Consider the following 16,370-nt stretch of genomic DNA (forward strand, 5'->3'; position numbering starts at 1 on the left):
CCTCTGAGTTTGGATGACTCCATTGCAGTAGTGACCCTTTGCTGACCAGGGGAGGCGCGACTCAGGAGGTGGACAGAGATTCACCCCCTCAAGACACACTGAGTGGGACGAGACGTAGCTAGGAGGAGAAATGGGATGAGCAGTGTCCCTCTGCGCACAGATGTCTGCTGCTGCGTCTGCACAGATCTCTTGTGCTCAGTGGAGTTTGTCCATGAAGGCTGCAGCAAAGAAAAAGTGTCTCTGCTAGGGAGTCCTGGAGAGGCATAGAGATGCAAAACAGGAGAAATGAAAACTAAAAGCAGAAGCCCAAGGCCAAATGCTGCCAAGCAGCATAACCCCAAGAACAAAAGGCTGCACCCCTTTAGCAAAAGCCTGAACCCAAGGCCCGAAGATTTAACTCCTTTAACAGAAAATTGCACCCCAACACCAAATGGTGCACCCCTTTCACAAAATCCTAACCGCAGGACTGGTGGCTTTAGACCCCTGCCAACAATTTATGGGGAGAGCAGCTTCAGGGAAGGGAAGACTGCAGTGCACAAGGGATGTGAAGTGCCAAGGGTGAAAAAAAAGCTCTTAGGTTCTCTGCTCTCTGACCTGGAAGTCTCGGATGGGGAGCGGAATAACCCCCCCACAATTCAGGAGGAAACAGAGTCCTACTGTTCCACCTGGACTGCCACAAGTCCGTGGGGCCAGATGAGATTCATCCAAGAGTGCTGGGAGAGCTGGTGGAGGTGAAAAGCCAAGCTGCTTTCCATCATCTGTCAGCCTTCCTGGTCAACTGGAGATGCACTTTGGCCACAACAACCCCAGGCACCGCCATGGGTGTGGGGCAGAGCAGCTGGAAGTCAGTGTAGAGGAAACGGACCTGGGGTTATTGGTTGACACTCTGCTGAACACGAGCCAGCAGTGTGCCCAGGTGGACAAGAAGACCAACGGCATCCTGGCCTGTATCAGAAACGGTGCTGCCAGCAGTGCAGGGAAGTGATTGTCCCTCTGCACTCAGCTCTGGTGAGGCTGCAGCTCGAGTGCTGTGCTCAGTTCTGGGCCCCTCACTGCAAGAAGGGTCTCAGGGAGACTTCACTGCCCTCCGTAACTCCTGAGGGAGGCTGTGGTGAGCTGGGGGTTGGTCTCTTCTCTCCTGTAACAGTGATAGGATGAGAGGGAATGGCCTCAAGTTGCACCATGGGAGATTCAGGCTGGATGTTAGGAAATATTACTGCTCCAACAGAGTGGTTGGGCACTGCAATGGGCTGCTCTGGCAGTGGTGGAGTCACCGACCCTGGAGGTGTTCAAGGAACATTGAGACGTTGTGTTGAGGGACATGGATTAGTGAGAGCTATTGGTGATTTCGACCTCAGTGACTGCGTGATTCTGTGATTCTGGATGGGGGATTGAGAGGGGACGTTGGGGGGGGATGAGGATCAGAATGGCGGAATAGGAGGGGTGGGACGGGGGAAGGGAAGGAGGAAAGGGACCCTGGGGGTCAGAATGGGGATGAGGGGGGAACTGAGGGGGGCAGTGAGGTGGGGGGTGGAGGAGGACTGCAGGGATCAGAATGGGGAACTGTAGGGAGGAGGGGGCTCCAATAGTCAGATGGGAGGGGGACCACAGAGGAGGGTGTGACCCTGGGGTCACAAAGAGGGACTGGGGAGGTTGTGTCTGAACCACTGGGGGGGGACACAGCACCTCCTGCCACCAAGCAGAGGTTCTGAGCGACACAGAAGCCCCACGGGGCCAAAGCAGAGCTGCATGCGGCCCCCGGCTCCCTTAAGCCCAGTCCCCTCCTCGGTGCCCCCCCCAAACACCCACCTGTAGAAGCTGAGGCGGCGCATACTCCCCATCTGGAGTACTGCCTCCAGGTCTAGGGCCCTCAGTACAAGGAAGGCAGAGAGCTGTTGGAGAGGGTCCAGAGGAGACCCTCAAAGATCATCAGAGGGCTGGAGCACCTCCCCTACAAAGACAGGCTGAGGGAGCTGGGTTTGTTCAGTTTGGAGAAAAGAAGGCTGCGGGATGAATTCATTGCAGCCTTTCAGGACCTAAAGGGAGCCTAGAAACAGGAGGGGAGACAGATCTTTGAAAGGGTAGATAACAGCAGCACAAGGGGAAATGGTTTGAAGTTGAGGCAGGGAAGATTGAGGTTGGATGTCAGGGGGAAGTTGTTTGCTGTGAGAGTGGTGAGGTGCTGGAACAGCTGCCCAGAGAGGCTGTGGATGCCCTGTCCATCCCTGCAGCTGTTCAAGGCCAGGCTGGATGGGGCCCTGGGCAGCCTGAGCTGGTATTAAATGTGGAGGTGGAGGCCCTGCCTGTGGTGGGAAGGTGACAGAGATGATCCTTGAGATCCATTTCAACCTGGGTCATTCTGTGTGATTCTGTGATTCTGTCCTGGTTCTATCAGTGCTCCATGCCATCCTGCAGGCTGTTGTGCAGAGCGCAGTGCTGTGGAGCTGTGCTTCCAAGCTCTGTGCTCTCCAGCACTCTCATGTGAGTTCCGCCTCTCCCAGGAATCTCCTGTTCCAAGGAACCTCCACTGCTCCCTTGCTCTGTGTGCGCATATGTGTGCAGAACCACACACCGACGTGCAAAGACTTCCCCGTGCATTCACACACCTGCAAGCACATCCTTACACAGCCCTGTGTGCACGCTCCATCCATGTGCGTGCAAATGTGAGCAGAACCACACAGCCACGTGCAAAGACCTTGATGCACACACCCACGTTCATGTACACACATGTGCAAACCCACCCCATTGCACACCCACATGCATGAAGACACGAGCGCAGCTCCAGCCTTGCACACAGACACGTGCTGTGCACACTCTGATGTTCAACACCATCTCTGCACACCCCGTATGCACACATACCTGCACTCACAGCTCTATGACCAAATGCCGATTGCATGGCACAGCCAACATGCAGACGGTGGGAAATGTCAGAAAGAAAGATGTCCTGTTATGCTAATTCAATCTCCTCTCTTTAATGAGGGCACTGGGGCACAGCTGTAGCCTCATCTTGAGATGTGGGTTGCTACAGGATTCCTCGTTTGGACGCAGCGGGGTTAACCAGGAGCCACAGTCTGAGGGACACTCCTCATGTGCTCTGGAGATGGAAGTTATGCCAGGAGCAAAGAAAAGACTTTCACAGACAGCACAGGGGAGGAGTTCCTGGGCCAGGCAGTGACATGCAGAGCAGTGTCCACTGCCCTGGGATCTGCGTGTGTCCCGTTCCGCAGCAATGCAGAAGGGCTCAGGGTGCTGCACTGTGGCACAGCTCACTGAGGACACTGGGTTCAGCAGCACCAGGTGGGCTATTGGGGTCCTGGACTTGTGACGGAGGTCCTGCCAGGGACTGTGGGGGTCTGCGAGATCCAAGGGATGACCCAAGGGGGTTAGGGAGGTCAGAAGGAGGAAATAGGGGGGATCTAGGGGAGCCCAGAGCAGGGATAAGGGGTGCTGCTGGGGACTATGGGGCTCTGTGAGGTCCCAGGCTGGCTGTGGGGGAGGTGCACCAGGTCTGAGGAGCTCCTGGAGGAGTTATGGGGCTCTGTGGCGGGGTGTGGGGGATATACGCCCATGGGATGGATATGACAACAGAGCCTGCAGGAGCACAGTGCTGTCCAGGAGAAGGCAGGATGTGCGCTGCAGGTGGGACACTGGGATAGGGGGACACAGAAGGAAGGTGGGGATGTGAGGAGTGGTTTGAGGTAAAAAGGGGGTTGTGGGGCAGTGTTGGAGTGGATTTACTTCTTCCTGAGAGGGGACTGGGGGTCCCTGTGGCCCAAAGGTGGGGCCATGAGCCATTACCCCACACGAGCCATAACCCAAAATGACTACATAACCCTGTACGTGCGTGACCCCATGGCTGCACCTGACCCACGGCCCTGTGTGAACCATAGCCCCACACCACCCTGTGACTCCCTGACCCTGCCTGCCCCCATCACGCTGCGACCCGCTGCCATGTGGCCCCAGAACTCTGGGATCCCTGCCCCCACCTCACCCCCACCATCTAACTCCATGTGACCCGTAACTCCATGACACCCCATCTAACCCTACCATCCCATCTGGCCCCATCACTGTGAGCCGGAACCCCATCTGACCCAACGTCACCCCACAACTCTGTGACCCTGCAGGACCCCCACGTGACCCACTACCCCGTGTCCTCACCCCATGTGGCCATAGAACCAGCTGTGTGTGGGGAAAAGGCACCTCCGCCTCGGGGTGGCGCTGCCCCAGAGCTGCCCCAAAGAAGACATGGGCTGGGCTGCAGCCCTACATCTCGGTTTGGAGAGCTGGGAACTGGCCGAAGGGGCCAGAAGAAGGACGTGAATGCTTCTGTAGGGAAATGCCTGTTGCAAGGTTTGGTGGGCAGGAAGCTTCTGTTTCTCTAAGTGGACGGGAACAGAACAAACCGATCCCACTGCGACTGGGGAAGGGACTGGAGCCAGGCTGATGGCAAGGAGGGATGCTTGAACCAGGAATGGAGCTGGGATGGACTGAAGCAGATCAACTCCTGAATGGGGACATGGGAGAAGAAGTCCAAGTCAGCTGCAGAATGAACACAGAATTCCTTACAAAAAGGCGTCCCAGATTGGGTCAGTTGGAGCAGTAGGGACAGTGGTAAAGAAATTTGGAACAGTTGCTGCAACGACCCCGAGAAATGGACAAAGAACTCTTGACAGCAGCGCAGCACGGGGAGGAAGGATTGCATGGTGGTGCAGAAGAAGGATGGAGAACATCAGCGGTGGAATTCCCCTTTTCCGTAGCGGTCACCCGCTGCTACGGGACTCTGCAAGAAGAAGCTGCAGCCTGCCGTGGTCAGCATGGCTGTGTGTGGCAGCTGTGTGCTGCTGGAAATCATCTGACCTCTTACGGTTTCAAGAGTGGCAGAGAAAGTATTCTAATGTCTGCAGGGATAGCACAAGGTAGGATCAGAGTGACAGAGTGCTGTTGCTCAGCAGACAGATGCTGAGCAGAGCACAGCAGGGCCAGGACATTCTGACCAGGGTCAGGTGAAGACTGCACACGAGATAAGGCACAGGTGCAGGACGGAGCCTGAGACACAGCAAATGCAACAGCTGTAAGAAATCCTGCCTGCCTGTCTGCATAGAAAAGCACACAATAACCCAAAAGGAACAGGTTGGCCGTAGACCTCATCTGGAAAAACAGCAGAGCAGATGCGTGGCGTAGACTGTGAACCTGCAGTCCCCAGCCAAGAGGGAACAGGCAAGCAGGGACTGCCACGGGAGGAGAGCTGCAGGAGCAGAAGGAACTCACGCAGCAGCTGCGCCTTTTGTCCCTCACCACGAGGAGGGAGAGTGCAGTAATGCAATAACGGACGAGCTTTGCTGCTGCACCGAGAGCTGTGCCTGACGGAACGGCAGTGATGAGAGCGTTTCTCGCACACCCCGCAGGCACCGGGGGGATCTGCTGGGATGTGGGGAAGCCCTGCAAAGTTGTGGGACGGCTAAAGAACACCTATGGGAGGACCCCAAAGGGGCACTTTGGGGCAGCTATGGGGCAGAGCCACACCAAGGAGCTGCCTTTACCCAACACACAGCTGGTGGTGGAACTGCTGCTGGCCACGGGCTGTGGGCAGCGATGGGGCTGTTCTGGGGTGCTCTAGGATGGCTCTGGGGCAGCTACGGGGCAGCTATGGGACACACCCACAGCTCAGTGGGGCTGACGTAGCCCCACACGGAGCTGGCGGTGAATCTGCTCCAATCATGAAACCTCTCCCAGAGCCCCCCACTGCCCTTTTGAACCCCATCTTGCCCAGCAAGACGTGGGCAAGGTGAGGGTCAGGGGACGTTACAGGCAGCTGATCCACAGCGGCCCCAGAGCCACCCTATAGTACCCCCTGAACAACCCAAGAACAGACCCATCACTGTCCACAGCCTCATCTGCGGTTATGGTGCTCACAGGGTTATAGGTCATGTGGAGCCTTGGGGTCACGCCAAGTGATAAGGGGTTATGGGGGGTTATGGATCAGGGCTCCACCTTTGGGCCACAGGGAACCCCAACCCCCTCTCAGGAAGAAATCAAGAAATGCACTCCAACACCGCCCCTCATCCCCCATTCTCACCCCAAACCCCTCCCCACGTGCCCCCAGCCCCCCTACGTCCCCATGCCACCCCACGTCCCCACAGCCACAAGTCCCACCTTTACCTCACGCGTTACCTTCTCCTGCGCAGCATTCCGCTCCTGCAGCCTGTGGCCCATATCCCCACATCCCCTCATGTCCTCCCATGTTCCTGTGCCTCCATATCCCCAATGCCCCCCACATCACTTTCACCCACATCTGTGCCCTACACCTGCTTCAGCTCCGCAGCAGTCACCCCAGCCCCAGCACCGTACGGTTGTATGGGATCTGGAAGGAAAAGGGGGTGAGGAGCGACCCCAGGTGGGCTACTGGGGTCCTGGACTTGTGACGGAGGTCCTGCCAAAGACTGTGGGGGTCTGCGAGATCCAAGGGATGACCCAAGGGGGTTAGGGAGGTCAGAAGGAGGAAATAGGGGGGATCTAGGGGAGCCCAGAGCAGGGATAAGGGGTGCTGCTGGGGACTATGGGGCTCTGTGAGGTCCCAGGCTGGCTGTGGGAGAGGTGCACCAGGTCTGAGGAGCTCCTGGAGGAGTTATGTGGCTCTGTGGCGGGGTGTGGGGGATATACGCCCATGGGATGGATATGACAACAGAGCCTGCAGGAGCACAGTGCTGTCCAGGAGAAGGCAGGATGTGCGCTGCAGGTGGGACACTGGGATAGGGGGACACAGAAGGGAGGTGGGGATGTGAGGAGTGGTTTGAGGTAAAAAGGGGGTTGTGGGGCAGTGTTGGAGTGGATTTACTTCTTCCTGAGAGGGGACTGGGGGTCCCTGTGGCCCAAAGGTGGGGCCATGAGCCATTACCCCACACGAGCCATAACCCAAAATGACTACATAACCCTGTACGTGCGTGACCCCATGGCTGCACCTGACCCACGGCCCTGTGTGAACCATAGCCCCACACCACCCTGTGACTCCCTGACCCTGCCTGCCCCCATCACGCTGCGACCCGCTGCCATGTGGCCCCAGAACTCTGGGATCCCTGCCCCCACCTCACCCCCACCATCTAACTCCATGTGACCCGTAACTCCATGACACCCCATCTAACCCTACCATCCCATCTGGCCCCATCACTGTGAGCCGGAACCCCATCTGACCCAACGTCACCCCACAACTCTGTGACCCTGCAGGACCCCCACGTGACCCACTACCCCGTGTCCTCACCCCATGTGGCCATAGAACCAGCTGTGTGTGGGGAAAAGGCACCTCCGCCTCGGGGTGGCGCTGCCCCAGAGCTGCCCCAAAGAAGACATGGGCTGGGCTGCAGCCCTACATCTCGGTTTGGAGAGCTGGGAACTGGCCGAAGGGGCCAGAAGAAGGACGTGAATGCTTCTGTAGGGAAATGCCTGTTGCAAGGTTTGGTGGGCAGGAAGCTTCTGTTTCTCTAAGTGGACGGGAACAGAACAAACCGATCCCACTGCGACTGGGGAAGGGACTGGAGCCAGGCTGATGGCAAGGAGGGATGCTTGAACCAGGAATGGAGCTGGGATGGACTGAAGCAGATCAACTCCTGAATGGGGACATGGGAGAAGAAGTCCAAGTCAGCTGCAGAATGAACACAGAATTCCTTACAAAAAGGCGTCCCAGATTGGGTCAGTTGGAGCAGTAGGGACAGTGGTAAAGAAATTTGGAACAGTTGCTGCAACGACCCCGAGAAATGGACAAAGAACTCTTGACAGCAGCGCAGCACGGGGAGGAAGGATTGCATGGTGGTGCAGAAGAAGGATGGAGAACATCAGCGGTGGAATTCCCCTTTTCCGTAGCGGTCACCCGCTGCTACGGGACTCTGCAAGAAGAAGCTGCAGCCTGCCGTGGTCAGCATGGCTGTGTGTGGCAGCTGTGTGCTGCTGGAAATCATCTGACCTCTTACGGTTTCAAGAGTGGCAGAGAAAGTATTCTAATGTCTGCAGGGATAGCACAAGGTAGGATCAGAGTGACAGAGTGCTGTTGCTCAGCAGACAGATGCTGAGCAGAGCACAGCAGGGCCAGGACATTCTGACCAGGGTCAGGTGAAGACTGCACACGAGATAAGGCACAGGTGCAGGACGGAGCCTGAGACACAGCAAATGCAACAGCTGTAAGAAATCCTGCCTGCCTGTCTGCATAGAAAAGCACACAATAACCCAAAAGGAACAGGTTGGCCGTAGACCTCATCTGGAAAAACAGCAGAGCAGATGCGTGGCGTAGACTGTGAACCTGCAGTCCCCAGCCAAGAGGGAACAGGCAAGCAGGGACTGCCACGGGAGGAGAGCTGCAGGAGCAGAAGGAACTCACGCAGCAGCTGCGCCTTTTGTCCCTCACCACGAGGAGGGAGAGTGCAGTAATGCCATAGCAATAACGGACGAGCTTTGCTGCTGCACCGAGAGCTGTGCCTGACGGAACGGCAGTGATGAGAGCGTTTCTCGCACACCCCGCAGGCACCGGGGGGATCTGCTGGGATGTGGGGAAGCCCTGCAAAGTTGTGGGACGGCTAAAGAACACCTATGGGAGGACCCCAAAGGGGCACTTTGGGGCAGCTATGGGGCAGAGCCACACCAAGGAGCTGCCTTTACCCAACACACAGCTGGTGGTGGAACTGCTGCTGGCCACGGGCTGTGGGCAGCGATGGGGCTGTTCTGGGGTGCTCTAGGATGGCTCTGGGGCAGCTACGGGGCAGCTATGGGACACACCCACAGCTCAGTGGGGCTGACGTAGCCCCACACGGAGCTGGCGGTGAATCTGCTCCAATCATGAAACCTCTCCCAGAGCCCCCCACTGCCCTTTTGAACCCCATCTTGCCCAGCAAGACGTGGGCAAGGTGAGGGTCAGGGGACGTTACAGGCAGCTGATCCACAGCGGCCCCAGAGCCACCCTATAGTACCCCCTGAACAACCCAAGAACAGACCCATCACTGTCCACAGCCTCATCTGCGGTTATGGTGCTCACAGGGTTATAGGTCATGTGGAGCCTTGGGGTCACGCCAAGTGATAAGGGGTTATGGGGGGTTATGGATCAGGGCTCCACCTTTGGGCCACAGGGAACCCCAACCCCCTCTCAGGAAGAAATCAAGAAATGCACTCCAACACCGCCCCTCATCCCCCATTCTCACCCCAAACCCCTCCCCACGTGCCCCCAGCCCCCCTACGTCCCCATGCCACCCCACGTCCCCACAGCCACAAGTCCCACCTTTACCTCACGCGTTACCTTCTCCTGCGCAGCATTCCGCTCCTGCAGCCTGTGGCCCATATCCCCACATCCCCTCATGTCCTCCCATGTTCCTGTGCCTCCATATCCCCAATGCCCCCCACATCACTTTCACCCACATCTGTGCCCTACACCTGCTTCAGCTCCGCAGCAGTCACCCCAGCCCCAGCACCGTACGGTTGTATGGGACCTGAAAGGAAAAGGGGGTGAGGAGCGACCCCAGGTGGGCTACTGGGGTCCTGGACTTGTGACGGAGGTCCTGCCAAAGACTGTGGGGGTCTGCGAGATCCAAGGGATGACCCAAGGGGGTTAGGGAGGTCAGAAGGAGGAAATAGGGGGGATCTAGGGGAGCCCAGAGCAGGGATAAGGGGTGCTGCTGGGGACTATGGGGCTCTGTGAGGTCCCAGGCTGGCTGTGGGGGAGGTGCACCAGGTCTGAGGAGCTCCTGGAGGAGTTATGGGGCTCTGTGGCGGGGTGTGGGGGATATACGCCCATGGGATGGATATGACAACAGAGCCTGCAGGTGCAGGGGGAGAGGAGGGGCCTGGTATTGGTGTCAGGGGTGCTGTCAGGGAGTGTGGTTTTCTGTGAGTTCGGTAAAGAGCCCTGGAGGTGTTAAGGGAGGTCTGAGGGAGGAAATAAGGGGGTTCAGTGGTAGTTCAGTGGGCGATATGGGGTGCTGCTGGGGACTATGGAGGTTTGTGAGGTTTTTGGCCAGCAATGAGGGAGGAGTACCAGGTCTGAGGAGGTCAGTAAGGGGCTCTGGGCTCTCGGGGGGGTTGTGGGGTGCCTACGGGGTCTTGCTGGGGAAATACTGAGGGAGCTATTGGGGCTCTGAGGAAATTGCGGGTGGTCTGTTATGGGAAGGTAAAGGATTAGCTTGGGGGAAGCAAGGAGCAGCCTGGGGGATGGAAGGGACACCTACGAGAATGCAAGAGGAATCCGGGCTGAGGCAAGGGGACAGGTAGGGGAAGAACAGGGGAACGTCCCAGTAACTGAGTTCTTCTGTTAAATCCACGTCTTCTGCTTCCTGACGTAGCTGCAAAGCTGCCAGAGGAGCTGCAGTCCTGCTGCCCGTCTCCTGCCTGTGTCAGAAAAAGCTGCATGTTAGTGGGGTGCAACTGCCATTAAAATGCTGACTCCATAATTGCAGTCACAAAACCATCACCTTCACTATCTGTTACAGGCAGACAACCATGGCTTTGTACAGGAACCACTTGTACAGACCAAGGGAACACCTTCACTCCCTTAGGACGTGAGTTACAGAGGAAGAGCCCCAAAGCCATCCTAAGGCTATCAAGCCACTGACTTTGGAAGCTAAACACACCCTCTACTTCAAGAATTAGCTAGACAAATCAGTGCACCTTGCTGCTGGAGAGGGCTGTGCTGCATCTTCTGCTGCCATCCTTGAGCTGTCATCGCGCTGCCCATCCACAGTGCACTTTGAGGGGCAGCAACCTTGCAAGAAAGAACAGAGAGCAGAGAGTTCTGCCTTGCATTTCCTGCTGGAACACAGAGATGAGCCATACAGCCCTCGCTCTCTGAACGCACACCTCTTCTCTTACCAGCTTTCCATTCCTGCACAACACTGTTCAAACCCTTCCTCTATCTCTCCCTTCAAAACACAATGCGCAGCCTCTCCCCAGCGACGAGCTCCAGGCTGTTTAATGCCTGTGCCATCATCGGGACCTGCAGAACAAACCTTGGGGTTAAAAGGTTTGATTAGACAAGCACTCTGTCTGGCAGAATTCACCATCTTAAACACTTCAAAGAAGCGACTTCTTGAAAGCCCTGAATCTGTGTGACACATCAGGAGATGCTGAACTAAATCCGCAGCCTTCTCAAAAATGGAAGGGCTCTTCAGAACCAGCTGGAGGGGGAACACAGAGGTCTGACATCTTTGAACAAAACCAGGGCCACAGACACTGAGACATACAAACACAGGGAAATCCTGCATGCACGCAGATCAAATGGCATTACAGATCAACACTGCTTTACCTCGTCCGCACCAACAGGCTCTGCAGTGCCCCAAACGTCTGTCAGTGGCAGTCTGTGAGGAACGGCCCTGCAGAACACGCAGAGTCACGCGGGGTCTCCTCCTCCTGCTCCTCCAGACGCCGCATTCCTTCCTCTGGCACACGGAGCTCAGCTGCTGCTGCTGCAGGCAGTGCTTCCCGTGTCTGCCCAGCCTAAAGCTATCAGACAGCGTTAGTGGATGCCTGGTGCTCACATACAAGCACAAGTGCTGGTGGAAAATCACCGCAAAGCACAGATGGAGTGGCTGGTACCCTGCAGTGAGCAAAGGCTGAGATGCACAATGTCCTCACCTGCTTGCTTCTTGGAAGTGGAGGATCAACAGCAGCTCCTCTTGTGATTAAGTCCTCCAAAAACCTTCTTCTTTCTTCCTGATCAGGAGACTGGATAGTGAAACCTTCTCCAAAGTCATTATTAAACAATTTCCGTACCTGAAGCCCAAGGAGAAAACATGTTTCAGATTTAAGGCCACAAAACAATCCTACTCTATTCCAATACAACTCCAATTCTGATTTAAGTTTCATGACTGGCATTTCAGCCACCCTGTTATGGATAGGTTAAAGCCAAGGGGAAGGGAGGGAGAGGGGGGGCAGGGGAGCCTTCTAGCCCAACATCCCCTTATAGCCCACCCTATCACCTTATGGCCCCACACAGCCCAAGATCAGCTCTATAGCCCCTCCATAGCCTCTCACAGTCCCCTATATCCCCACCACAGCTCCCTCTGTCCCATATCCCCCTGTACCCCCAACATAGCTCACATACAAGCAGAAGTGCTGATGGAAAATCACCGCAAAGCACAGACTGAATGGCTGGTACCTTGCAGTGAGCAAAGGCTGAGATGCACCTCACTGCTTGCTTGTTGGAAGTGGACGTTCAGCAGCAACTCTACTCATAATTAAGTCCTCCAAAAACCTTCTTGATCAGGAGACTGGATAGCGAAACCTTCTTCAAAGTCATTATTAAACAATATCTGTACCTGAAGCCCAAGGAGAAAACATGTTTCAGATTTAAGACCACAAAACAATCCTACTCTATTCCAATACAACTCCAATTCTGATTTAAGTTTCATGACTGGCATTTCAGCCACCCTGTTATGGATAGGTTAAAGCCAAGGGGAAGGGAGGGAGAGGGGGGGCAGGGGAGCCTTCTAGCCCAACATCCCCTTATAGCCCACCCTATAGCCCTCCATCACCCTAGGGTCCCACACAGTCACTTCTGGAACCACGTCTTCCATTCACCCCCTATAGGCCCACATCTCCCTATATTCCCCCATTGCCCCTCTCAGCCCCTCTACGTCCCCCCCACAACCCCTTATTGTATAACAACCCTCGCTATAGACCCTCCCCAGCCCACTATTATCCTACAGACCCTCCCACAGCCCACCACAACCCCCTATAGTTCCATTAACCCTTTAAAGGGAGGGGGGAGCCTTCTAGCCCCACAACCCTTATAGCCCACCCTATAGCCCCCTATCACCCTATGGCCCCACACAGCCCCTTATAGAACCATATCCCCCATGCACCCCCTAGAGCGACATATCACCCTATAGTCCTCCTAAAGCCCATCCACTGCCCCTTATAGTCCCATATCCCACTAGAACTCTCCTACAGCCTTCCCACTACCCCTTATAGGCTCCCCACAGAACTGTATAACTTCCCCAATAGCTCCATATAGCCCCCCAACATCGGAACTATATCCTCCCTCCAGAGTCCCCCAGTCTTCTATATCCCCCCATATCCCCTTATAATCCATCTATAGTCCCCCCATTTTCCTATAGCCCCATATCTCCCTATAGCCACAATAAAGCCCCCTATACTCCCATATCCCCCTATAATACTTTTATAGCCCATCCAGAGCCCCTTATGATCTCCCCGCAGAACTGTGTAGCTCCCCAAATAGCCCTCTACAGTCCCATGTCCCCCCAGCTCCCTATAGCCTCATAGCACCCTATATCCCCCTAGAGCCCCAAAACCCTCCCTAAAGCCCCCCAGTGCCTTATAGCCCCATATCCCCTTATATCCCCCGCATAGTCCCCTCTTCTCCCGTATATCCCCTATACCTCTTCTATAGTCCCCACAGCTTTCTATAGCCCCAAATTTCCCCTGTAGCCACAATAAAGCACCCTATAGCCCCACATACCCCTATATCCACCCCCGAAGGCCCCCCAGAGCCCTATAGCCCCATACCCTCCTATAACCCACGCAGCCCTATATCCCTCTCCAGCCCCCCTAAAGCCCCCTAGAGCACCCAATAGCCCCCCCAACCCCATATTCCCCAACATTCCCCTCACAGCTACCTACACCCCACATCCCCCGATATCTCCCCACATCCCCCTACACCCCACATTACCCTATACCCCCCTCCCATACCCCATATTACCCCACAGCCCCTCTGCAGCCCCCACAGCCCCTAAACTCCCACATCCCCCCGTATCTCCCCCACCACCCCCGTACCCACAGCCCACCTCAGCCCCGGGGGGCACCGGGAGCAGCGCTGGAGGGCTCGGAGGCATTAGGGTGGTGCTGCCGGATGCGGGCAGCAGCGCTGATGCGGTTGGGGCCCCGAGTCCTTCAGCCGTCCCAAATCCCCGCATCCCACGGCAGAGGGAAGGGCGGGGCGGCTGGGGCCGCGCGCGGTTCCTCTCCTCTCCCCGGCCCGGAGCCGTTCTCCCGCACACCTCCGGCGCCGCTTTCCTCAGCACCGCTCCCGTCGTGCCGCGGTTCCGTCTCGGTGCTGCCCAGAGAGCTCCGGCGCGCTGCGGATGCGGATGCGGCTGCGGGGCCGTCGGTGTCTGAGAGGAAAGGCGGTCGGCTCCGAGCCGGAAGCAACGGCCGCTCCCGCGCTCTGTGCCTCAGCCAATCGGAGCCGGCGGCGCTGCCGCCGACCAATCAGACAGAGATCAGAGGCGGGCCGGAACTGCCGCTGACCAATGAGAGGCCGGGCGCGGGGCGGATCGGCTGTTGGTGGGGGCTCGGGGTGCTCTCTATTGCCATCGGGGGTGGGATTGGGATCGGAATTGGGATTGGGGACGAGGGATTGCGACTGGGATGAGGGATTGAGATGGACAGGTGGATGATGGGCTTGGGAGGAGGGACTGGGAATGAGATTTGGAATTGGGATGTGGGATATAGGATGTGGGATTGGCATGTGGGGTAGGATGTTGAATGTGGGATTGGAATGTGAGATTTGGGATTGGGATGTGGGGATATGGATATGGGATGGATATGGGATGGGATATTGGGAAATGGGATATGGATGGGATGGGCTCTGGATATGGGATGGACTTGGAATGGATATGGGATCACAGAACCGTAGAATTGCTCAGGTTGGAAAGAGCTTCAAGATCATCAAATCCAACCACAGCCCAACCGTGAAATCTGTTCAGCCGTGCTTTGGTCTCTGTGACGTCTATAAAGGTTGAGGTAAAATGCCCAAAGTAAAAGGAGGGCTACAATCAGTGATTTCCGGGAACTCTGTAGAACTGAAGAACTTCTGAAACAAACTGACATTTCTGTTCAGCAGAGGGAAATTAGTCATTTCAAGATAAAACCTGCTGTCCAGAAAGTCTGCAGATGTATGGTGGAACATCCTCTCTAGGCACTAAGAGCAAGGTTTTTTTTCCCTTTCCCTTTCCCTTTCCCTTTCCCTTTCCCTTTCCCTTTCCCTTTCCCTTTCCCTTTCCCTTTCCCTTTCCCTTTCCCTTTCCCTTTCCCTTTCCCTTTCCCTTTCCTTTTCCCCTTCCCTTTCCCTTTCCTTTTCCCTTTCCCTTTTCTTTCTCATGTTGTGCAGACTTTCTCATTGAGTGTCTGAAATGTAAGGGAGATACTCCAATGTAGTTCACCTTACCTTTTTTGTAAATAGTCAATATGGAAAATCCCAAACTGCTGTTCTGAATGGCACCACCCCAAAATACATGATATGGGTTTTTTGTTTGTTTGTTTCTTTGTTGTTTGTTTGTTTGTGGAGATATTTCGTGTTGATGACTTTTATTGGTGGATAGGAGCCTTAGAGAACTCCAGGGTAAGGACTCGAGAACTTTGATCTCATTTGCAAATTCCCTTGCATCCCTCTGGGCATGCTTTTAAGATGTTGGTCTTCCTCCAGAGAGATTTTTATTATTTTTTCCCCTCACTCCCCTTCACTCTGTTCCCTCCCTGTCCCTCTTCCCTCCCCTTCCCCGTTTCCTTAACTTCCCTTGCCCGACCTTACCTTCACTTGCGTTTTATTTTTTACCTTTTTTTTGACTACTGACTGGGTCAACAGGAAGGACGTAGACACCAAGGAAAGCATAAGCTTATTTTATTGCCTATTTCAAAGCAATACGAAAAGAAAGCAGTGCCCTGTAGTGAAAAGATAAGCTTAGCAGGAAAGGAAATAAGCAGTGCAGTGGGTCTAATCGTTACCGCGTCATAATATAACGACATGTAGCGCAGTGATAGTGATTAAGAAAGATGCATCACCAGTTGCCCTGCTCCTTTATCATCATCCAGATTCACAGTTGCTGGGGAGCCCCCGTTGCAGGAAGGATCTGGAGAACCCGTCCCAGCAGTTGGGAACTCATACGGCGATGTGTCCACCCCGGAGGTGAGGTCTGCAGAGGCACTGCAAGCACGTCCAGCCTTGATGCCCTTGAATAATCTGGGGTAGGCAGCAGTCAGGTGGAACGTCCGGTTTCCTCTTTCTCGTTCTGGTTTTCACCCTGAAAACCCTGTCCGGGGTTCAAGGAGGAGCAGAAAGAGCTGTGCCATCTGTTTTGGTGTAGCACGGGCCTCTTTGGCAAGACTGAGCGCCCAGACCCCCGGCAACAGGCTTAGTCGGGTGACAGACATTGCAGCCGAGTTCCCTTGTGAGCAAGGCTCCCCACCTGACTGTGAGGTCACGCGGCGCAGTGCTCAGAACCCACGGAGCACTCGGCAGAGGTGTTTGGCCGAGTGCTGAGCAGGAACGTGCACGACGCGCGACTGCTGGCTTCCCGCCGCTTCCTCTTTCCCGTGGCGAGGCCAGCGCTCTACCGACGACAAGTGCTGGCCGGAGGGCCGGGTTCGGTGCCATGGCACGGCGC

General features: G+C 55.7%; 2 pseudogenes; both read right to left on the reverse strand.

Annotated features, from left to right (window-relative positions):
• Positions 1 to 2,931: 2,931 nt before the first annotated feature.
• On the reverse strand, positions 2,932 to 6,213 carry LOC149911654 (uncharacterized; annotated as a pseudogene).
• Positions 4,997 to 15,732, reverse strand: LOC149911655 (uncharacterized; annotated as a pseudogene).
• Between the last annotated feature and the right edge of the window lie 638 nt (positions 15,733 to 16,370).

This window comes from Phasianus colchicus, unplaced genomic scaffold (genome assembly GCF_987193195.1).
Source record: "Phasianus colchicus unplaced genomic scaffold, bPhaCol1.hap1.1 HAP1_SCAFFOLD_62, whole genome shotgun sequence".
In the NCBI taxonomy this organism is placed as follows: Eukaryota; Metazoa; Chordata; class Aves; order Galliformes; family Phasianidae; genus Phasianus; species Phasianus colchicus.